Source organism: Leguminivora glycinivorella, chromosome 20, assembly GCF_023078275.1.
Source record: "Leguminivora glycinivorella isolate SPB_JAAS2020 chromosome 20, LegGlyc_1.1, whole genome shotgun sequence".
In the NCBI taxonomy this organism is placed as follows: Eukaryota; Metazoa; Arthropoda; class Insecta; order Lepidoptera; family Tortricidae; genus Leguminivora; species Leguminivora glycinivorella.
The window spans coordinates 5157652-5183258 of record NC_062990.1 but is presented as its reverse complement, the minus strand read 5'-3'; the positions used below and the strand labels follow the sequence as shown (position 1 = coordinate 5183258).

The 25607-nt window shown below is 36.6% G+C and overlaps 1 protein-coding gene across 3 annotated transcripts in view; it reads left to right on the top strand.

The window, feature by feature from the left end:
- Positions 1-25607, top strand: part of LOC125237242 — a 236611-nt gene that overhangs the window by 135092 nt on the left and 75912 nt on the right. The window contains exon 1 of one of the 3 annotated variants that reach the window (XM_048144258.1): positions 2152-2375. The exons of the other annotated variants lie outside the window; for them this stretch is intronic. The gene's annotated coding sequence lies outside the window, so the exon portion shown is untranslated. Of the gene's footprint in view, positions 1-2151; positions 2376-25607 lie in introns of those variants that run through there. 3 annotated transcript variants of the gene reach the window in all.

Below are 25607 nucleotides of genomic sequence, written 5' to 3'. Positions count from 1 at the left end.
ATTAAGTTCGCCTATTGTACATTGTGTTTCTTTGTTCAATGAAGATTGCCATCCGGAAACTTTTTTCTTTTCATTCATCGATATCGATGTTTATTATCCCCCTGGATATTAATATCACTATCCATAAAACTTGTGACATAACTTTCAGGCAGATTTTGCAGAACTGTAGACATTATCAATTCCGCTCCATAATACTGTTATAAAAAGAATATTTTTTATAGATTAGGTATATACAATTTTACACTAGAAATACTATAGAATTAGAATAGCATTAGAATTAATACAAAGCTAGTAATTATACAACGTGTTTCCGGTATCACTCAAAACCTCAGACACCCCAACAGATTTTTATTTTTTTAAACTTATCTAGAGTATTTACTTTTAATCTGATGTTTACTTTTTTTTTTAATTGAATTTTTAATTTTCTGTACAGCTCTACTCGACTTTTAACTCTACACTCAATAAAACAATTACTAACAACCATCATAAACCTATTTGTGTGTATACATTACTGCAACGACATAAGGTTTACCAATAGACAGCTATGATGTCACTGTAAAACACTTTAAAGCTTTGTCACAGTAAACTTCAGATTAGACAGGTAATCACAGTAAGCTATTTTGAACCCAACATTCAAAATAACAAGGTTGTAATTAGGTACGAGTTTCATTTGTTATGACTTATGATAGACATTAAGATTAAACTGACAAACAACGTCAAACTCGTAGCGGAAAAAATAATCGCACAAGTAACCAGCCAGTATTAATACCCCTAAATATTGAAAAAGGTATACAACCTCTAACAATGCGATAAACACAATGTTGTATTACGAATACAATAGAATGGGCACGTAAGAAATAACTAATAATACAAATTAAAAAAAAATATTACCCCCATCAAGACATAGCTCAATCGATTCTACTCTCGATTCTGAACAAACTGTTTTCAGGTTTTTAGTGTTAAGTGAAACACGGTGTATGTAGATCAAGTAGTAATAAAGTAATGTAAATAACATTTTCCCCTTACTAGCTCGGAAACACGTGTTTTGTCCTTTAATACCAGCGGGTAAAAACGCATTTTATCCACTAGTGGGTAAAGTAATTTGACCTTGAATAAAGTCAAATTAACAGCTTTAAAGTTGATAAAAGTAGGTGAATCTAGTAATAAAGATGATTTACCATCTGTGGAACTACTGGAAGCAGTGATAATAGTTATTTGTTATACAAGGGGGCAAAGTTGTATTTTAACGCCGAGTGTGGAATTGAAAAACGAGCAAGTGAAAGGATTCTATAGTTGAACCACGAGCGAAGCGAGTGGTTCGAGAATAGAATCCTGAACTTGCGAGTTTTTTAACACACGAGAAGTAAAATACATTTGCACCCGAGTGTAACACAAAACTTTTCCCCTCACTATAGCGAGGAAACTACGACGCAAAAAATGCGTATACCACTGCTTCCAGTAGTTCCACAGGTGGTAAATCATCTTTATTACTAGATTCACCTACTTTTATCAATTTTAAAGCATTTAATTTGACTTTATTCAAGGTCAAATTACTTTACCCACTAGTGGATAAAATGCGTTTTTACCCGCTGGTATTAAAGGACAAAACACGTGTTTCCGAGCTAGTGCGGGGAAAACGCATTTTTTGCGTTGTAGTTTCCTCGCTACAGTGAGGGGAAAAGTTTTGTGTTACACTCGGGTGCAAATGTATTTTACTTCTCGTGTGTTAAAAAACTCGCAAGTTCAGGATTCTATTCTCGAACCACTCAACTATAGAAGTGGTTCAACTATAGAATCCTTTCACTTGCTCGTTTTTCAATTCCACACTCGGCGTTAAAATACAACTTTGCCCCCTTGTATAACAAATAACTATTAATATCTCAATTACAAGTATAAGTTGTAATAAACAGCTTTACAAACAAACACCATCTATAAAAGCGGCTAACCATGAGTACTTGCACTTTATAATTCATTCAGAAACACGTCATAGTTATCGACCAATTTACATTTGCGTCTAACCATTACTTCTTTGCGTGTTCTATTTCCCTATTACGACGTAATAGAACTCTATATGGTGCGCGAATGTTATTCAATGACCGCATATGGTGTTGTCGTTTAATTGGTAGTATTTTGTTTGTGATTCACCAGCCAGTTACGTTTGGACCAGCGACAGTGTCACATCACTATTGTTCTTTTTTCAAATTTATGTTTTTTTTTTTACTTTTTAAATCCAAATGTGGCGTGCATTTTGAGACATACAGCTTGTGATGGTAACTGTGAAGTGTTGTGTGAAGTTTTATTAAAATAGGATAAAAGTGCTTTTTATTAGTTTATTACTTTATGAAGTGTTTAGGAGTTTTAAAATGATGTTAACGGTGAGTAAGATGATTCATTTGTAGGAAGATTTTGTAGGAAACATACATTAAAAGACATAGGTAGTTGTTGTATGTACCATTAAGTAAGGGAAATTATATGTACTGATGTTTGTTAAGTGTCCTTCCGTTACTCTTAACGGTTTTTTCGAGCGCATGTGGGAAAACCTACTATTCAAGTATTTTAATACGTACCTGAATTGTAAATATTTCTTAGAATATGAACTTTTAGTTCGTGTTGACTTTAGGTAGTTCTTATTACTAAAAAATATATAAATAATGGTTGAGTCGAAATCTAGAAAAACAACAGTAGCTGTTTAAGTGGCAATTAAGTTTACTTGTTATCACTATTTTTATCTTTAGTTAGAGGTAGAATGTTGTTTATCTTTTTAGTTGAATTCTGTTAGAAAAAGTAATATATTTACCTCTACAAAAGTGACGTTAGAGTAAATTTTATTATCTATTGTTTTTGTTGGCCTAAGTAGTAAATTTGTAATACAAAGGGGTACTTATGACTAAAATAATAGATTCCAGTTTAGTTGCGAGTTTACCAATTAGTATTACTATTTATTTATTTAGTTGTAATTGTAAAATACCGGTGACTCTACGTATTATGCCATAGAGTCGATAATAAAAATTGGATGTGCGTGGTTTAAGCATTACAATAAATTTGGTTATTTTAAGTAGATATAAAAACGTGACGTATGAGTACAATTGTTTTTTTTTAATGGAGAAAAGTACAAAATTTAGTTAGCTGTTGTTGAAAAAAAAATTGCTCATTTAAGATATGACAACAATATTTAAAAAAAATTCAAAATTATTTATTTTCAGCAAAGTTTACATGCATAGGGGCCGAATCCTCCTTTTTTTAAGTTTAAAACTTGTATTAAGAGATATTCGCTCTTTCATACAGGGTTAATATATGTACAGATGTAGTGCGTATTTTTTCTCCGGAAACGTTCGTATTTGTCATGCTAGTTCAGTTAAAGAGTACATCTTGTACTGAGACTGACTGAAATAGCATGACACGTTCGTACGTTTCCGTAACAATACGAAGGCAAATCTTTTCGCACTACATCTGTATAAGTCTCAAGTTCACGTTAATACAAACCTACCACTGAAAATAGTTTCCTTAGTGCTGTTTTTTTTTTTTTTTTTTTTTTTTTATTATTATGGAAAAAAAATAACTGTCATAAAAAAATCATTAATTTATACAATCACTGATATAGGTAAACCATTGCATATTGTATTTCCTTGCCTTTAAGTTACGGTCAATATTCCATTACAAAAATCTATTCTAATAATTTCAACCATTATATTCTCGTATGTATGTATAAGCAGCTGTTTTTCCTATAAGCATAATTCCAACTAAAAAACGACGTAAGTTTCCACCACTCAAGATCGTAATAATGCCGTTATTCGACTTGTACAGTGGTGACATAACATGTGTTAGCTTCCTGTTTGCTTCTTTGTTTGTCTTCGAGATTACGATGGTTCCCATGACATGACTAATACGGAGTCAACAGTAGTGGTAAATAACAGTGGCTTAGGATTCGTCATTTGAGTTTTATTTTACATACCGGCGTAAAAAAAGAAATAGCTACAATGTATAATTTTAGTCATCAAAGCTGCCCAAAATAAACAAATGACGGGAAATCTGCCACCGGATTTATGTTATATATTTATACTTATATAGTAGTACCTACATACTGAACTTTCCGAGAACTTTAATTCCGAGTTAAGGACCGAAGTGAACTAAACCGAAATTAAGTCATGATGAAAGGAAATGACATATAAATACTTTCTGTTAATGTATAGTAGTGAATATTACTGTTAATTTATATAGTATACTAGCTTTTGCCCTCGGCATCGCTCGCGTTAGAAAGAGACAAAAAGTAGCCTATGTCACTCTCCATCCTTTCAACTATCTCCCCTTAAAAAATCACGTCAATTCGTCGCTCCGTTTTGCCGTGAAAGACGGACAAACAAACAGACCCACACACTTTCCCATTTATAATATTAGTATATGAATTTACAATACGTCCCGACGACGACGTTACGAACACTTAACAGCGGGAGACTCACTCCTTGACCACGATCGCTGTAAAGTGTAACAAGAAACGGGATGATTCATAGTTTTATTTCATAGCTTCAACATCTCTAGTAAATAACCTAACCGCAAAATTAATATTTTGAAAAAAAAACCCCGACTTAGTGGATCGATTTTCATGAAACATGGCTAAGAACACTCCCGACTAACTCGGCTTTCAAACACAAAAAACTAAATCTGAATCGGTTCATCCGTTCGGGAGCTACGATGCCACAGACATACACACAGACAGACAAACAGACAGACACGTCAAACATATAACACCCCGTCGTTTTTGCGTCGGGGGTTATCAAATCAGGCAGGAAACCGTCAGAAGGTTTTTATGGAGAAATAGCCTGTTACATCTCAATTCATAATAGACTTCTAGGTTCTCATGAAGAGATAAAATCATGATCTAATATTATGTTTATGTCAGAATAGAGAGTTGCAGTAAAATTGTATTACATACTGAGACGATGAAGGTAACGGTAAAATTTCCTTGTAGAAAGCGACTTTTTCTTATGAACATAAAGTTGATTGGCGGTCATAAACTGAATACTATGTTAATAAATTAACTTAGATTAAGATACTTTACATATTCATATTCATATTCATTTATCATATTTATTTTTCGAGTTAGTATCATAGAATACGACGTTGAGGACCATCGATATCTGGAATGCCCACGCGGACTTTTTTCATACATATGTTGTTCTCACAGAACGATCGAGTTACTAGAACCAAGGACGTTTATACCGGGACCGGGACTCTCATACAAAAAAGTGTACCTCTGAAATGGCCCACAATTCATGTATGAAACCAGATGGCGCTATTTCATAGCCTGGAAGTGGAAAATATAACATTTCTCACCAATACTTTTGCGTCTTTTTAATTTATTTTAAGAATAAACGACATATTTCTTCATTTTGATATCATAACATCGATATCACTTCAATATTCGTTTTGAAAAAATGACAGTAGGTCTCATCACTCTCATCAGTGTTGCTGTTAGTCACTGCATCAAGCTGAGTTAGTCGGGAGTGTTCTTAGCCATGTTTCATGAAAATCGGTCAACTATGTCGCAGTCGGGGGTTTTTTCAAAATTTTAATTTTGTGGTTATAATAGATGGCTCTAACAAATGGAGGTAACGATGCTTATGAAGATTGTCAATCCTTTAAAATCATCCTTGCTAAAACCAAATATAGTACATTGATTTTGAAGTTTAAGCGTTTATCGAGAAAATACCTATATTTTAAGACGTTACAAAGAAGTAAGAGGCTTATCGGTCCTGGCCCGATCAGCATTTCAAAACGGCCACCCAGCAGGCGCTCGCTGTGACGTAACGCAAACAATGCCTGGAGCCTTCCTAGTGCCAATTATTATGTTTGCTAATATTGTGAACGTGAAGAAAGTTTCGTTTGGCAAGATTCGCTAGACACAGAGATAATAACACTTGTGCTGGATCGCCAAGAGAGGCTTCGAGTACTTAGTCTTTTTAACCCCCGACGCAAAATCGACGGGGTGTTATAAGTTTGACGTGTCTGTCTGTCTGTCTGTGGCATCGTAGCTCCCGAACGTATATGAACCGATTTCGATTTAGTTTTTTTTTTGTTTGAAATCTGAGTTAGTCGGGAGTGTTCTTAGCCATGGCGCGATTGGGGGTTTTTTCAACATTTTAATTTTGTGGTTAAGTTATGACAGATTTTGACACTTCTTGATGAGAACAGTTAAGTGTTGCTATGCTATGATCATTTTATTTTATTCTCTTTATCAATCATAATTTAACGTGATACATGGTATTGGTAAGTCAGCATTTTATAATTTTTTTTCTTTTTTTGCCAAGCTGTTCACATTTCCCATGAAATAAATGGCAACCCTACTCAGACATAAAATGCAGTCTTTAAATTTTCTAAATTTACTCCACTGGCCTATTTCACAACAGTGAGAATTGTCACCCGACATTGACACTTCAACAAGGAAATATTGACGCTGACTTGTGTTAGCTTATCAACCCAGAAATAGGCACAGAATTATCAGTGTGAAGTGTCAATGTCACTGGTGGTGAAATAGCCCACAGCTTTCTTCTGTTTTCTTCAGTATTTGTGTTACGAGTTAGTAATCAAGTTTAAAGGACATTTTAGCTTTGTCATCAGTCATCATCATCATCATCATCATCATCATCATCGTCCTTGCTTTCTCCCGGCATTAGCCACGGCTCATGAGAGCCTGGGATCCGCTGTGACAACTAATCCCAAGATTTGGCGTAGGCACTAGTTTCACGAAAGCGGCTGCCATCCGACCTTCCAACCCAAAGGGTAACTAGGCCTTATTGAATTTAGTCCGGTTTCCTCACGATGTTTTCCTTCACCGAAAAGCGACCGGCAAATACCAAATGACATTTCACACTCATTGGTACGAGCCGGGGTTCGAACCCGCGACCTCCGGATTGAAAGTCGCAATAACTTTTATATTTTACTTTTCGTTTCACCACACTGTTACAAATGGGTCACTGCGACAAAATTCTATTGTCATTTTTCCTTGAAACGGCGACTATTGTACGTTCCAAGCAATCGTACTATAATAGAATGATAATTAGGTCTTGTACTAAATTACTAATAAGATACGTACGGAATGAAGGTTATAGCGAGTACTGAGGAAAAACACATTAAGGACCACATTTAAAAACCTTCTTAAAATCATAGCTTTATAATAGAAAATCCATGGAAACAAATGAATCAAGTCGATCGAGTTTTAGATGGAGAAGATTCAGGTTTGGGCCTCCATTTTCTGACTTTTTCACTACTTATACTTATTTGTTCCCGAGTCATCGATGTTTTCTATGTATACACCCTGTTTTTATTAAATTTAAGGGAAGGTTCTTTAGATCAAATACAATTAATGTCTCTAAAAAACTAGCGTTTTAACTCTTACGGTTATCGAGTTATTAAAATAAAAAAATAAAGATAATTACTGAACACGTGTGTGACAGCCTTTACCAATTCCAAATGTTATTTGTTTTGACATGTGCCGTCAATCACTTGACACTAACTTGAATGTTATTTTTAAGGGTATAAATTCATTTATTATGTGGACGTAGTTATGCAGAAACGTTCCAATCCATCTGAAATTGTCATTGAAATGAAAGACTTTTGTGTTTCATACAAGGTCTAAAAACTTTATGACAATTTCATGTGGAATGGAACGTTTCTGCGTAACTACGTCCATGTATGAAAATTATGAAATTTTTTTTTTGCGAATTTAACTAAAAGTGATATAGAGGGTGGTTCCTAACAATGAACCTAGCTATGTGTCGAATTTAACGGAAAACAAAAAAAACACGGTGTATAAGTATTTGTATATTACATTATATCTTTGTCTGAGTACACTGCAACACAGGCCATCTTGGAGCTTACCATGGCACTCAGTCAATCTGCGTAAGAATGTCTTATAATATACATACATATAATCACGCCTGTATCCCATAAAGGGGTAGGCAGAGCACATGAACTAATAAGTTTCAGTGCCACTCTTGGCAAAAAGGGGTTGAAAGAAATCCAAATTGTGACATTGCTGTGACAGGTTGCCAGCCTCTCGCTTACGCCACTGTTTAACCCATATCCCACAGTCGACTTCTACGACACCCACTGGAAGAAAGGGGGTGGTAAAATTCTTAACCCGTCACGGGTCCTACAATATTATATTATTATCAAAGACATATGTAACTCCGTATAGACAAATAAAGTCTAAGAAAAAAACGTACCTCAAAACCATACAGAAAAAGGTAGGTACGGTGAGCTGGATGGCGATACACCTTTGGGGAACGCTCGCCTTGATGGCGTTAATATTAATATTTAACACTTTAACACATCAAGCTAAGAATATGGGCCAAATTGTCAAAACTGATGTTCAAAAGTTTTAAGCCCGTGTCGAGAGATGGCAGTCTATGTATGCACTAACACATTCTACTTTGACAGTAACTCTCTATAATACTCGATCCTCTTTGATTATTATGAAACATACCTACATGTAAAACCACAACACCTACAATATCGTACGATGACATTAACACTGCACTATCTTATATCCGTTATACATGAAACCTTTGAAAAACGAAATCGAACTCTAAACCAATGAAGTCGAGATTGATAATAGCTGTGACCAGGTTGAGTCGATTAATTATTGTATCGATATTGACCTATTATAAGCCTTATGGGTTAACATACAAAGCCTACCTGCGATCAGAATTGTTAAAAGTAAGTCAAATTTACTTCCCACGTCTAAGCGTGAATCATTTAGTAAACATAAGGAGGTATGTTGTTTATAATTATAAATATAGTTAAATTGTTAGGCTTGCAAGTCGAGTCACAGTTAGTGCGTTTTCAGTTTTCACATTATCCGATCCGATATCGGATGTAGGAAGGATTCCATAGGCAAAAATCAAAGATGGCGGCTTAAATATATGGGATGTCACAAGACTGAATTTCGTTATGTTTATTACTCGATCGAGCAAAAAGTAAACTTTAAGTTAAAAAAAAATAATATTTCCTACAACTCAAATGGGTATTTAAAATAATATGTATTTAAAATTGCAAACGGGGCTTAATCGCGTAGTACTATGTTTTAAACACTTATCTCCGATGTTTTCAAGGACGACATTGTCCCCGTGGTCTCGGAGCAGACTGGTTGAAGTTGACATCAACATCTTCTAGCTGTAGGTACGAGTTTTTCGAACTACCCGCACTTGGTCCACTACCCACTTGAACAGTTTGTGCGCTAGGGATGTCACCTTGTCGACATTACAACACGCACGATATTCGGTTTTTCAAACTGCGATATTTGTTTTTTCTTGCACTTACTAATAACTGCGCGGGTTCCATGTGGTTGAGATATTAAAACCTTTGTCTCGATTGAAATTTTTATACTTCTTAATTTTTTCAATGGCTTCATTTATTTTTCTACTATAATTCCCACGATCTGTAGAGAGAATTTTAGGGTTGTGAAGCTCAATCCAATCAATCTCAAATCAATTTTAGGGTTGGTAAGGCCCTGACTATAGTAAGTGCTCAGCAACAGCAGCAGCCTAGGCCTGCCGCGTCCCCGCTTCGTTTTCGGCATCCACTTGGTGGTTATATTAGCTATGTAGCCCACCTATCCTGATGCATGTGGCAGACGTGGCTGCCCAGTCTCACTTCAGCCTGGCGGTTTTTTCCCCTTACGTCAGCTATGCGAGTTTTTGAGCGCAACGTAGTAGTGTTTCTGTAATATGTATTATGGTTTTTTTTTTAGCCTATATTTGTGTCCCACTGCTGGGCAAAGGCCTCCCCTTTCTTCCGCCACCCATTACGACTTGCCGCCTGCTCCGGCCAGTCGCTGCAAAATGCGTCGAGATCATCCCGAAATCTTTTCTTTGGCCTACCTCGCCTAATCGGTGGTGTCCAGTCGGTAGCCAATTTGGCCCACCGATCTGGATGCATTCGGCAAACATGTCCTGCCTAATTACACTTGAGCCTTGCAGACTGTATGTACCTATTACATATGTACTTAAAAAAATATAAATTTAACGGTACACTACCAATAATCGTGATCATGTCAAGGCGATGATTATAATTAATATCTTGCGTAAATATCATCTTATACTAAAAACAGTTACTGCGAGAACTACTTGACACGGTTTTTAGAATCGTGACCTTCCATTTCCAATATTTCCATACTACATCACTAAGTTATATTTACCGATGATTTAATGAAGAATTATAATTGATGAACACGATTTTGGCACTTATATCAAGGTTATAGAAAGTCGAAAGTTCGGGAGACATTTTTGTGTATGGGACGGTTTTATCTGAAAATTTAAATTTGTATTAGCGGCGCCAGAAAGCTTTTTAGGTTAATTTAGGAATTAAAATCGGCATTATGGTAAATAAATGCATCAGATGGCGCCAGTTCTGCTGACAACTGCATAGTTGAGTTGGTCATGGAATAAGAATGTTAGGTGTTAACTATTAACATACTTAATCTTTATTATTATTGCTCACGAAAAAGTTGACAGAAAGTATTTTAAGTGAAATTTGCATATTTTGTTGGACTTTTTGATGAGTCTCATAAGTCTTTAGCTCTTTAGCACAAACTATTTGTGTGATACTGATAACATCATTATCATTATTATTCCAAAAATTTGGGACAACTCACGCTTATAAATTACGAATTAATGCATAATACATACGTAAACAGAACATAAAAAACACTTCGATATTTTCATCAAGCTTTTAACATCGTTATCTGCCAAAAGTATCCAAACACCTTAATAAGAACTAAACCATGGTTACAATTTTTTTTAAAGAATAGTTTACGTAATCAGGCAAAAACAACATGAGCCATGTTATGTACAGATTTTCTGTGAATGAAGTCATTCAGTGCGAAAACATTAGGCTTGTGTCGTACTATGAACTGTTAGGAATAAAATCCCATCAATGACCGAAATGAACTGAATTTTACCGTGCTCTGAGAATCGGTCTTTGCTCATTTAGTTCAGTATAGGATCGGCGAGCGCGAGCGGTTGGGATCGAGAACGAATGTGTGACTGCGTCGACCGAGAGCGAGAGCTACTTAGTAGAGCAACAAAAAAACATTTAAGTTTTCATATTAAACTTCGGTTATTTACAACCTTTCGGCCCGAAATGTTACTATCTGTGGACTATTCGTATCATTTTGACACTATTCGGTCCCATTCGTTCTGATCTTTCCGACCGCAGTGGTCGCTGGTCTGACTGAACTAAATGAGCAAAAGACCTAAAAGAGCGAACTAGTTCGTGGGAGCGATTGAACGAGATCGGAGCGCTCCGATCAACGAACGAAACGGCACAAGCCTAAAAAAACATCACTTTCTGACACTTTAAGTACAATACGAGGCAAAAAGGTCTAGTCAGTGATTGATTTGACATGATTTCTATGACGTCACTACACGGCCGACAGTGCTTTCGGTGGCCAAAAAAAAAATTACTCGCATTTTAAAATTAAAAATACGTAATCATCGTACACATTTAATACCTAAAATCATTACATATTGGTTTCTTATGTCAAATATTACAGAATACAATCATTTATTGTGCCAAATGAGATATGAGCACAGAATATATAATAGTACAAGTACAGAAGGCCCACTGCTTTGATGTTCACGAAATGCCGCCTTTTTAAATACCTACAAAATTCTTTCAAAGAAACGAGCCGCACGTGCGCGGCGTCCGGCGATAGGGTTACCTATGGATTAAAACGAATAAATACTCACATAAAATGTTATACTATTATATTTAAGTCTTGGGTACTTTCTAGGTATATATACTGGATTTATATATTTTTGTTCAAGTTCCAACATTACAAGCCTTATTGAACTTTTCCGTGGGACTTAATCAGTAGTAGATCCGTGTAAGAATGTCCTATGGTATTTATTTTATTCATGATGTCTATTTAACTAAGTATTATTAGCCATTCGACACGCGGACATCGAGCATGAACCTTAAAAAAACTCGCGACGTAAAGTAACAATAGAAAGTACGAACGTGCATTCCGTGAAAACGCGCGCCACCCCTGAGTAGGCCGCGAACTCGCGGCCGCCAGGATGTACTTGTAGCGCGGCGATAGAATCGTGGAGTGAGCCGCCCCTGATATGAGTCTAGTAGCCTTTTTGACCATTTTACTGTTCTAGCCGTTCTAACATGCTGCCACTAGACTACACGTAACAGTAAAGCCAAGGTCCAGCGCATGAATATTTATCAGCCGATAGCTCGCTGACAGATCTGTACGCATTTCGCATCTTGCTATTAGTTCTTCAGTACGGCTACCACGAGCTTAGCGCATCACATTTTTTTGTCGACACCATTTTTTAAATCTCGCTACTCTCGCTACTAATATGCGTGGATAGGAGCAAAGTCCTTAGAAATTGTAAATTCGCACATGTTTTCAAGTGTTGTCAGTGTAGAGACAGTGCCATTCTCGTGGAAAATTTACGGATCCCTCGGCTATTTTATACTAAAACTTAGCATGGTCATGGTTAATATTTTCAACTGAAAAGAAATATGTAGGTTCCAAAGAAAATCGAGTTTCTAGAGAGTTACTGCCAAAGAAAAATGTGTACAATCACAGTGCATAGACTGCCATCTCTCGACACAGGCTTTAAACTTTTGAACCTCAGTTTTGACAATTTGGTCCGTATTCTTTGCTTGATATGTGTTAAAATGTAAAATATCATTAGCGCCATCTAGCCGATAGTCCCCCAAAGGTGTATCGCCATCTAACCCACTGTACCATTTTTTCTATGGTTCCGAGGTACGTTTTTTTCTTAGACTTTATCTGTCTATACGGAGTTACATATGTCTTTGGTAGGTACAAAAAAGAAATAGGCAACATTAGTATCATTACGATAAATAATTGTAATTATTTTATTTTTATATTAATAAAATTTAATTATCTAATCCGTGTGAAAATTATTTTTAAAATAAGTGCAAACTACGTTTTTGTACGTTTTCATTTATTTCCAAAGCTAAAGCGTAACAGTACAGTAGTACCAAGGTCTGATGAATATTTATCGAGCCCCCGATACCGGCCGGTGGGCTAGTTATGAAAACATCAAGATGGTTTATACTAAAACTAGTTCCAGAACTAGAACTAAGCTTTGAATTACTATTTAATACGGTATTTAAGATAAAAGTAGGTTGGTATCTCAGACCATATAATACTAGAGAACCGGCGCCGGCTGGCGTGTCGCAGATGTTAGCTCATTGAGCAATTGAGCATACAATGTAGAGGCACACTGACATTTTATCCCTCCAGGCGGCGCCTGTGCAAGTGCATGTCACTCTCATTCTTATGTGAGAGGGAGAAAAAAAAATCATCATCTCGCTCTCACGTATGAAATTCTTTATCTGTGCAATGGACTAATAAGGTGGCGCCATCTGTCATAACCTTTGAGTGTGCCTCCTCATTGTCGTTGTCTATGTGCGTGGTGACACGACTCCCTGGTTGCACGCATATACACAGACATGAAAGTGATCTGTGTGTATTGCGCAATAGCTCAATAGGAGAGTCTATCTACAAGTGTGTGTACAAGAACTTGCGACAGTCGTATCCAAAACAAATCGCCCACACGGAAAAAAAATATTTTAACAATACTACCAGAACGTTTAGTAAAATAGATTTATCGTAACTGATACTACAATCTCGTAATAAAAACAACTGTATTGTTACGTTTACTATATTTTGAATTCAATAGAACTAAGCAAACATTAATATGCACTAAACAGTTCTGTTTGAATTACATATACGAGAACTCTAGTTTTATTTACAACTAATAGAATAAAGGTTACGATAATTCTATTAACAAGAAGCTTCTTGTAATGCCAAAAAAATAAAAATTATCTTTACAATCTTAATCTTAGCGGTTACTATCACAGTATACTTCCTGTAACTTTTTTATACGTTGCCATTACTTTGTAGTTCTCGTAAAGAAATAAAAAGAATATTCTTGTAATGTAAACTCAACGAAGAGTTATATTTAAAAATATTAAGTTTGTATAAATATGTACGCATCGCTGTCAACTCTATTATTTGTATCGTAGCGAATGCCATCGCAGTATAGTTGATATGACTGTTTTATAAGTTGGTATTACTTTGCAGCTCTTGTAAATAATGACAATAATATTCTCGTAATGTATACTGGTGAACAAATAGTTCTGTTGAAAAAGTATTTAGTTAGTATAAATATGTGTTTCGTTTTTGTAACGAAACGCCATGTTTAAGTACCATTGTATATCTTAGTGAATGCTATAGCAGTATAGTTGATTTTACTTTGCGCCTCTTGTAAAAAATAACAATGATATTCTCGTAATATACACCGAAAAATAATTGTTATAACAAAAATATTGTCCGCATAAATAAATGTTTTGCTTGTGTAACGAAACGCAATGTTTTGCGGCGTGGTCGGCGGCCATTTACGTGTCATGAGAGATCACGCGTGGACGCGGATCGCAATAGGTTATATTATTTATCGTTAAACGTACTCACTACGTATTATCCATTCGTTTGGTAGTTTCCATTTTAGGAAATGGATGAAGAGGTGCAAAAACTCTTGCAAGGATGGGAGATGGCAGAGTTGGCAAAAGCAGGTGAGTCACATACCGTACATCATGTAGAACTTAGTAGATAATTAGAATGGTGAGTAAAAAGGCATTTAATGTTGTATTCATTTTACATTGCATACAAATTGATACGACATTACGTGGGCAAAATCTAAATACTGAACTAATAAGGACTGTCCACGATAAAAAGTGGTCATACATAACATGATAAATCTTTCTTCCTGAATGCACATTTTGAAGCAATATTATATTTTGATAAATCTGTATACATAAAACTATATGACGGCGCGTTGTCGAATATTGCACCTATTTGGGTTCACATCATTAGATTAATTGCCAATGTTTGTAATTTAGCTGTTTGATAGACTGTAATCGAATGTTATCAAGATCTTAAGTATCAAAGTATGTTATTATGATTTGTTATTAATCAAAGTAGTAAGATTGATGTTAAATTGTAGGGTATCTTGATGTTTCGTTGACAGTTGACAACTAATTGTTTGTTATGATTGCTTAAACGTCATAATATTGTGATTGTTGATTCTTTTAAAATTCAGGGTATCTTTGAAATTAACTTGACATTGACAGTCATGAAAATATTGCGGGTAGTATTGAAATAGGAGCGGGTTGTCCCCGAATAGGGTAGCAAGATGGCGTCGACCGGTCGGCAGCTGTCATTCCGTTGACAGCTGCGCGCGGTGGTGCACGTTTTCTAACCTATTGGCTCCTAATCCGTTTTTATTGTGCCAATCCTATGTTATTTTGATCTGAAGTGTATTGGAATAAATTCTGTGATTCGTAAACGTGTAGTACATGCTTTTATTTCCGCGTTTACACACCCTTATATCACGATGGGTGATAATAATGAAAGTGACGATGCCCATCTTCGTGACATGTTAAAAAATAGTGACAAACGTTCCGCTGAGCCTCCTGTTGCTCCGTTATCAGAAGTGGGATTACCTGATGTACCTCCACAGCAGCATACAGGTCAGAACGAAAATTTTTCTCTAAATAATGAGTGCGATCGATGGAAATTTCTTTTTGAAATGCAGCAACGGAATTTAGCAGATCTAATACGTGCTATACAAGAACCGCGTGTCACTGAATCAAAAGTTTCGTTGCCTGAATTTAATCCTGATATGCAGGATAGCGATGCGCGTGCATGGTGCGAAACAGTAGACTTGTGTTTGCAAGAAAAGCCTTTGTCTGGTGGTAACCTTATAATGACCATAAGCAGAGCACTCAAAGGAAGCGCAGCAGCATGGTTAGCACAGGCTAGCTTTCCTGGAATAACGTGGCCCCAGTTGAAGGATCTATTTCTTGCTCGATTCGATTTTGTGGAAACTCCTGCCGCAAATTTATGGCGACTATTCAACGGAAGCCCTAAAGAAGGCGAATGCTTGTCCGCTTACACCAGTCGATTTATGAGCGCCTTGTTGGCAAGATGGAAGTCTTTGACGACTGAACAAATCGCGATAGCTGTAACACTAGCTCATGCTGCTAAAATAGAGCCGCGACTTCAAAGAGTGGCATTTACCACTGAAATTGAAACTCGCAACAAACTTCAGCAAGAGCTCATGGCTTTTACTTTTAGAAAAAGAGGCCCCCCTAATCAAGACAAGTCAACATCGTTTGTGGATGCAAAGAAGCCGCGTACTGATAGCTCTCGAAGATGTTACAACTGTGGAAAGCTGGGTCATGTATCTAGTGAATGTCGAGGGAACAGCAGTCGCGACACCAACACTACACGCTCCGAGAGTTCCACTACATCTACAACTCAATCTTCGAAAGGAGACAACGATAGCAAGAAGAAGATCACTCCAACCTGCTTCAAATGCGGTGAACAAGGTCACATCGCCTCACACTGTCCTACGAAGGACGCTAAGGACAGCGATGCACGGGTCGAGCGACGGGTGGATATCTGTACCATCAAAGCAGCCACTGATTAACTTATGGACGAAACCGGTGAGAAGTTTTCATTTTGTTTCGATTCTGGTGCCGAATGCTCTTTGATAAGGGAAAGCGTAGCCAGTAGACTCTCTGGGAAAAGAATGAATTATGCTGTCAGGTTGATAGGTTTGAATGGAAATATGAATTGCAATTTCCAAATTTTGTCGACAGTAACAATTCAAGGTCATTTAGTGGAATTGTTGTTTCATGTGGTACCAGATGAGCATATTACTGATGACATTATGGTAGGTAGGGATCTGCTTTTATTAGGCTTTTCGGTTGAGGTTTTTGCGCACAAGCTTGTTCTTAATAAAACAAAAGTGATATCGGTCTGTAATGTAGGACAAAAAGTAAATAACTTCGAAGATATAAACTGCGATGTCTTGGGGCGTGAAAGACAACAATTGATTTCGCTGCTCGAAAGTAATTCCAGTTATTTTGTTGAAGGCACGCCAACTGGTAGAGTCTGGCTAGCCAAATATTGTTGACAGATATTTCCTTGTGGTATCACCAATTGTCTATGGTTTAAAAAAAAGGCTAAAAGTCTGCTGTCAATTTATGTCACTTATTCAAATTGTTCGCGGGTTATTAAGGGTAAATCTTAAATATTATAACAATGACGATACCAAGCGAGGTCCGCAATTTGCTGTTTAAGCTAATAAATAATTACAACCAAGAGCGAAGTCGACGTGAAGCGGCATATAATGAAAAACTGCAATGTTTACAAGTCGTAAACAATATAGTAGGTTGGTGCTCTATTAATATTTTGATACTTTAAGTACTACTTCTAACATTTGCCTATAACTTTGATTAAGTATGTGAATATAATAAAACTTAAATCTCATAAACAGGAAAAGAGTGTAAAGACAAGGAGAAACTCGAAGCTCTGGAAAGCATTAATAAAATAAAAATATTGGAACGTAACGACTTACTTACGAAAAACCAATATTTAGAAGAAATCAGTGAAGTGACTGGTCAGTAGTAATTTGATATAAAAATATAAAAACACATACATACATACAATCACGCCTGCATCCCATAAAGGGGTAGGCAGAGTACATGAAACTACTAAAGCTTCAGGACCACTCTTGGCAAATAAGGGGTTAAAAGAAAACGAAACTGTGGCATTGCAGTGACAGGTTGCCAGCCTCTCGCCTACACCACAATTTAACCCAATCCCATAGTCGCCTTCTACGACACCCACGGGAAGAAAGGGGGTTGTGAAATTCTTAACCCGTCACCACACAGGCAAAAATATAAAAAATAAAATAAATAATATAATTTAGCCTATATACGGTGTTTCCGGTATCACTCAAAACCTCAGACACCCCAACTGATTTTTATTTTTTTAAACTCATCTAGAGTATTCATCTTTTAATCTGATCGTTACTTTTTTTTTTAATTGAATTTTTAATTTTCTGTACAGCTCTACTTGACTTTTAGCTCTACACTCAATAAAATAATTGCTAACTACCAGATCATAAACCATAAGACTATTTATTTGTGTACGTTACTGCAACGACATAAGGTTTACCAATAGACAGCTAAGATGTCACTGTAAAACACTTTAAAGCTTTGTCACAGTAAACTTCAAATTGGACAGGTAATCGCAGTAAGCAAATAAACTCAATATTCAAAATGACAAGGTTGTAATTAGGTACGAGTTCAATTTGTTATGACTTATGATAAACATTAAGATTAAACTGACAAACAACGTCAAACTAGTAGCGGAAAAAATAATCGTCCAAGTAACCGGCCAGTATTAATACCCCTAAATACTGAAAAAAGGTAAACAACCTCTAGCAATGCGATATACACAATGTTGTATTACGAGTACAATAGAATGGGCACGTAAAAAATAACTAATAATACTAATTTAAATAAAAATATTACCCCCATCAATATATAGCTCAATCGATTCTACTCTCGATTCTGAACAAACTGTTTTCAGGTTTTTAGTGTTAAGTGAAACACGGTGTATACGTTCCACTGCTGGGCACAGGCCTCCTCTCATGTCTGAGAGGGCTCGGGCTATATAGTCTCCACGCTAGCCCAATGCGGGTTGGAGACTTCACATAAATCTTTGAATTTCTTCGCTGATGTATGCAGGTTTCCTCACGATGTTTTCCTTCACCGTAAAGCTAGTGGTACATATTAAATGATATTTCGTACGTAAGTTCCGAAAAACTCATTGGTACGAGCCAGGATTTGAACAGGCACTTTTAATTTTTTCATCCATTCCCCATTACTACTTGTAATACACGTTAATTATTAATATTTAAATGCTAATAACCATCGTAAAACTTTTAGGTTAATACGTCAAATGCTAACAGATTTTGTCAAATTTCTGTACATATATTAGCAATTTCTATTGATTTTCAATATAAGTGTGCACAGAAAACAAAAATATTTTCTAGTATCAAAACTATATCACCTACTATACCAAGTGTGACCAGCCCTAGATTTTTTGAATTTCCCGCCAAAAGTTGGGGCAATATTTCATTAGCCACACTCTAGAGTTACTACAGGCCAATTGGAAATTAAATTGATAGACCCCAACCGTACAGTCCAACGTAGGCCTTATCGGTTGAGCCCGGATGAGAGAACTGTAGTACGTAATCAAATTAAAGAGCTTTTAGCAGCCGGCGTAATACGGGAAAGTAGTTCTCCTTTTGCCAGTCCTATGTTACTCGTGAAAAAGAAAGACGGCAGTGATAGGCTTTGTGTCGACTACCGCGAACTCAACAATAACACGGTTCCTGATAGATATCCTCTGCCATTAATATCAGATCAAATTCAGCGCTTAGTTGGAGCGAATTACTTTACCTCCTTGGACATGGCTAGTGGATATCATCAGATACCGGTACAAGAAGAATCGATCGAGCGTACAGCTTTTGTAACTCCTGAAGGCCAATTTGAATATTTATCTATGCCGTTCGGATTACGGAACGCGCCTTCTATCTATCAACGAGCAATTAATAAGGCCCTGGGCCCGCTTACCGAGTCCTTTGCTGTAGTTTACCTAGATGACGTAATCATTCCATCGCGAACCATTGAGGAAGGTCTTGAGCGGTTACAAGTGGTAATAAAGGCTTTGACTGATGCAGGATTCTCTTTAAATATCAAAAAATGTGCTTTCCTGAAACAGAGAGTCGAATTTTTGGGCTTTGAAGTGTCTGCAGGAGAGATAAGACCAAACCCACGTAAAATAAGAGCTTTGACTGAACTGGCGCCACCTCAAACAGTTACTCAACTACGCCAATTTATCGGTTTAGCTTCTTATTTTCGCCAATTTGTCCCCGGGTTCTCACAAAAGGCAGCCCCACTTTATGGTCTTACGTCAGGCAAAGGTAAGATTCACTGGACTCCCGAGCTTGAGAAAATCCGTAAAGAAATAATAGATATCCTCACCAACAAACCTGTACTTACTATATTTGATCCGGATCTCCCTACGGAATTACACACGGACGCGAGCGCGGAAGGCTACGGTGCCATACTCATGCAAAAAGTTGATGGTAGATTACACGTCGTAGAATATTACAGTCGTCGGACTTCTATGGCCGAGTCCAATTACCATTCCTACGAACTAGAGACACTCGCGATCGTGAACGCTATAAAACATTTTCGTCATTATCTGCAAGGGAAAAAGTTTTTGGTAGTTACAGACTGCAACGCGGTCAAAGCATCTAAATCAAAGTTAGATCTCACACCTCGAGTACATAGGTGGTGGTGTTTTCTACAGTCATTTGATTTTGATATTGAGTACCGACAAGGCAAACATATGAGCCACGCGGATTTCTTCTCGCGTAATCCTTTGCCAACCCGTAAACAGGTATCTAAAGTTGAACAGAAACGAATTAATTTAACAGAAATTTCTGATACCTGGCTACAAGCCGAACAGCAAAAAGACGATGAAATCAAATCTATCATTACTAAACTCCAAAATAATGAACTCGACAGTGATATTGCTAAAACGTATGAAATTAGGCGTGGGTTACTATTTCGAAAAATTGACAGGAACAATAGGAGTCTTTGGTTGCCCATAGTTCCTCGGGCTTTTCAGTGGGCTATAATAAATCACGTACATGAAAATATCATGCATTTAGGGTGGGAAAAGACCTTAGAAAAAGTCTATTGTCACTTTTGGTTTCCAAATATGAACAAATATGTTAGGAAATTTGTAGAAAATTGCATCACTTGTAGGGTTGCAAAAGGTAACTCTGGAAAGGTTCAGGCTGAATTGCACCCCATCCCTAAAGTTACTATACCATGGCACACCATTCATATGGATGCAACGGGAAAGTTAAGCGGAAAGAAAGATACGAAAGAATACGTGTTCGTATCAATAGATGCATTCACTAAATTCGTGATTTTATACCACACTCGAAATATTGACGCAACTAGCGCGATTAAAGCATTAAAATACAATGTTTCATTGTTTGGCGCACCTCACCGTGTTATTGCAGATCAGGGTAGATGCTTCTCAGGGAAGGACTTTAGAGACTATTGTAATGCCCATAATGTTGATTTGCATCTCATAGCAACTGGTAGTAGCCGTGCAAATGGACAGGTAGAGCGTGTTATGTCTACACTCAAAAATATGTTAACAGCTGTAGAGACAAGTAAGAATAGATCGTGGCAAGACGCGTTGTCTGATATTCAACTAGCTATTAATTGTACTATGAGTAGGGTAACCAAAGCAAGTCCCTTAGAGCTTTTAATAGGAAAGGTTGCTAGACCTCTAGACCTCATGACATTAGAAACAGATGAGACAGAAATCGACTTGAATTGTATAAGAGAGCGATCGGCACGAGAAATAGAGGCAAGCGGTTCTTACGAAAAGAACAGATTTGATAAAACTAAAGCCAAGGTTAAAAAATTTAAAGTTGGTGACTACGTTCTGTTGGAAAACCATGAGCGTAATCAAACAAAGTTAGACTCAAAATTTAAAGGTCCGTATTTGATAGTAGAGCTGTTGGATGGTGACAGGTATCTACTGAAGGCTCTTAACTCTAATAGGACATACAAATATGCACATGATCGCGTGCGGGCTATGCCTGAGTGCTATGTTCCTTTAGAGTTAAACGCTGGGTTGGAAGTCCCTATTGACCAAGCTGAGACAGAATGTGCCGATGACGGCGATGGTGAGTCACTTAATCACACGACACATTTTTGCTTTAAATCTCTACCCATGGTTTCCGTAATGACATTGACTTGCCTGTGTGGCATTGACTCGCCTGTGTGGCTGTAACTCGCCTGTGTGGCTGTAACTCGCCTGTGTGGCATTGACTGGCCTGTGTGGCATTGACTGGCCTGTGTGGCATTGACTGGCCTGTGTGGCATTGATTCGCCTGTGTGGCGTTGACTGGCCTGTGTGGCACTGATAAGCCTGTGTGGCAGTGACACGCCTTTGTGGCATTGACTGACTCGCCTGTGTGGCCCTGACTAATTAGCCTGTGTGGCATTAATGAGTATTCTTATTACTGTGTGTGACATCCCAATTTTATATTTACTTTGTGCAATTTTGACGGGCCTGTGTGGCACGAGCGTAACTTAATTTCGTCTCAGACATATTATGTTGGTCAGGGTGACCGAGTGGTCCATAGTGTAAACCACTACCTCCTCGTTGCAGATACTGAAGATGAGACAGCACCAGCACACGAGGACGTGTGAATATGCAGGACGGCCGTGACGGCGCGTTGTCGAATATTGCACCTATTTGGGTTCACATCATTAGATTAATTGCCAATGTTTGTAATTTAGCTGTTTGATAGACTGTAATCGAATGTTATCAAGATCTTAAGTATCAAAGTATGTTATTATGATTTGTTATTAATCAAAGTAGTAAGATTGATGTTAAATTGTAGGGTATCTTGATGTTTCGTTGACAGTTGACAACTAATTGTTTGTTATGATTGCTTAAACGTCATAATATTGTGATTGTTGATTCTTTTAAAATTCAGGGTATCTTTGAAATTAACTTGACATTGACAGTCATGAAAATATTGCGGGTAGTATTGAAATAGGAGCGGGTTGTCCCCGAATAGGGTAGCAAGATGGCGTCGACCGGTCGGCAGCTGTCATTCCGTTGACAGCTGCGCGCGGTGGTGCACGTTTTCTAACCTATTGGCTCCTAATCCGTTTTTATTGTGCCAATCCTATGTTATTTTGATCTGAAGTGTATTGGAATAAATTCTGTGATTCGTAAACGTGTAGTACATGCTTTTATTTCCGCGTTTACACACCCTTATATCACGATGGGTGATAATAATGAAAGTGACGATGCCCATCTTCGTGACATGTTAAAAAATAGTGACAAACGTTCCGCTGAGCCTCCTGTTGCTCCGTTAATATAATAATTAAAGCTATTCCTTATAATGCTTTAGTGTGTCTGAGGTTTCGCCGAATGTATACCATCAAGCATTTCATTTCTTGTACAGTGTTTTTTAACAAACTTCACACGCTTCCTGGCACAATTTTATAAATACTTATATTTTTATAAGCTGTTTTACACACATTAGAATGACATCTTAGCAGACAAAAAAATACTTTTTGAAACTCATTTCGACTTTTGGTAGTCAGGAAGACTTTCTACTCCAAGCACTGACAGTTGTTTTTGTATGGAGAGCCAAAAAGTGTCAAAAATTCGAATTCAGCAAAGTTAGAAAGTCTCAGTACTTTCTTAATCTGATTACAATCAGAAAAATTATTACTATCGTAAAAGCAGTATGTAATAGGGTATATTTTGGCTATTATAATTAAACATTAAAAAAATATTTTTGTCATTAAAACTGTTGTACTTAAAGACTGCAAGAAGACACTGTACAAAAAAATATTGTTATCATGAGATACATACTGCTAAAATTCATAGGCCACCTAAAGTTTATAATTTGTTTGTATTTTTATAATGTAGTTTAATATCTACAAATTATTTGACAAACATGCTGCTTATAAATTCTCATTATTCTCAAGATTTACCATGTTATATATGACCACTTTTTATCGTGGACAGTCTTTATACACCGTGTTTCACTTAACACTAAAAACCTGAAAACAGTTTGTTCAGAATCGAGAGTAGAATCGATTGAGCTATATCTTGATGGGGGTAATATTTTTGTTTAAATTAGTATTATTAGTTATTTTTTACGTGCCCATTCTATTGTACTCGTAATACAACATTGTGTATATCGCATTGCTAGAGGTTGTTTACCTTTTTTCAGTATTTAGGGGTATTAATACTGGCCGGTTACTTGGACGATTATTTTTTCCGCTACTAGTTTGACGTTGTTTGTCAGTTTAATCTTAATGTTTATCATAAGTCATAACAAATTGAACTCGTACCTAATTACAACCTTGTCATTTTGAATATTGAGTTTATTTGCTTACTGCGATTACCTGTCCAATTTGAAGTTTACTGTGACAAAGCTTTAAAGTGTTTTACAGTGACATCTTAGCTGTCTATTGGTAAACCTTATGTCGTTGCAGTAACGTACACAAATAAATAGTCTTATGGTTTATGATGGTAGTTAGCAATTATTTCATTGAGTGTAGAGCTAAAAGTCAAGTAGAGCAGTACAGAAAATTAAAAATTCAATAAAAAAAAAAGTAACGATCAGATTAAAAGATGGATACTCTAGATGAGTTTAAAAAAATAAAAATCAGTTGGGGTGTCTGAGGTTTTGAGTGATACCGGAAACACCGTGTATATATCTGAAGTGGACGTAGAATATTACTTAATGTAAAATTTATTCATAGAAATTTTAATGTCTTTTTCAGATGATTTACAATGGTTGCAAGTTTCCTGTGACCCATGCCATACTGTGGAACAAAAGTGGAAAAATTCTGCAAAATATAAATTTTGGACGAAATGAAGGACGGTTCTATTAACACTGACGAATATATGAACAAAGTCTTGCACTAAGGATCGTTGAAATATATTTTTTAACAAATTATATAATTATTTTATTTACTTTCAGATTCACCAATTTTCACCGCTCATAGCATCCATTCCATATGCTGGGTGACCCAGGTTTCCGGATCCCAGTTTCAACTCTAGGCTTCTGTCTCTTGGAACTGGTCCTAGCAACCTGCATTTTTATCGGTAGGTACCTATGAATTTGTCTGTGCACTGTATAGACAACTAACATTTCTTGTAAATGTAAGAAAAGGTTTGTTGTCTATACAAGGTGGTACAGTAGGATTAAAGGCTGAGCCACGCCAGATACGTGTACGTAGACGTGCGCGTAGCGTACGCGGTGTAAATGACGAATCCTCATTAGAGATTACACCGCTTGTGTGACGTGTTTCCCGTGTGTGTCTAGCGGTGTATCATCTCTTTTGAAGATTCGTACTTTACAGCGCGCACGCCACGCACACGTCTACGTACACGTATCTGGCGTGGCTCGGCCTTTAATCCTACTGAACCACCTTGTATAGACAACAAACCTTTTTTTACATTTACAAGAAATGTTAGTTGTCTATACAGTGCACAGACAAATTCATAGGTACCGATAAAAATATAACACGTTAACGCAATTGTATATTTATTAGAGAGTACCATAAATGCAGTTGCTGTAACTAACTTTCTTGTTCTATCAACCATTTAATGAAGTTTACATAAATGAAGAGAATGTAATAGATATCAGATGACTTGTATTCTTAACGATACCTATTATTGGCCTAACTAAAGTTTTATAACCTTTACAAGAATTTCTTGTGGAGTTTACATTATTTTGTTTATTTAGACACTCCATTTGTTATAAATACTGAATAATCTAGTAATACACACAATTTGACTGTGTGACCCTTACAATATTTTTATTTTATGATACGTAATGTATATATTACCTTTACAAGAATATATTGTCAAGGTCACATTTCATTTATTAAGCTCTGCAAGAAAATATTATTTATTTGTACGGTCCACGTGTTATGATTACTAAATATTCTAGTAATACACGCTATTTTAATGTGTAGCAATTACAAGATAACTAGTTTACTAAGCTCAACGCATTTAAACAGACTAGTTTAGTTATTTATACTATGTGAACAATTGTCCCAGAATTTAC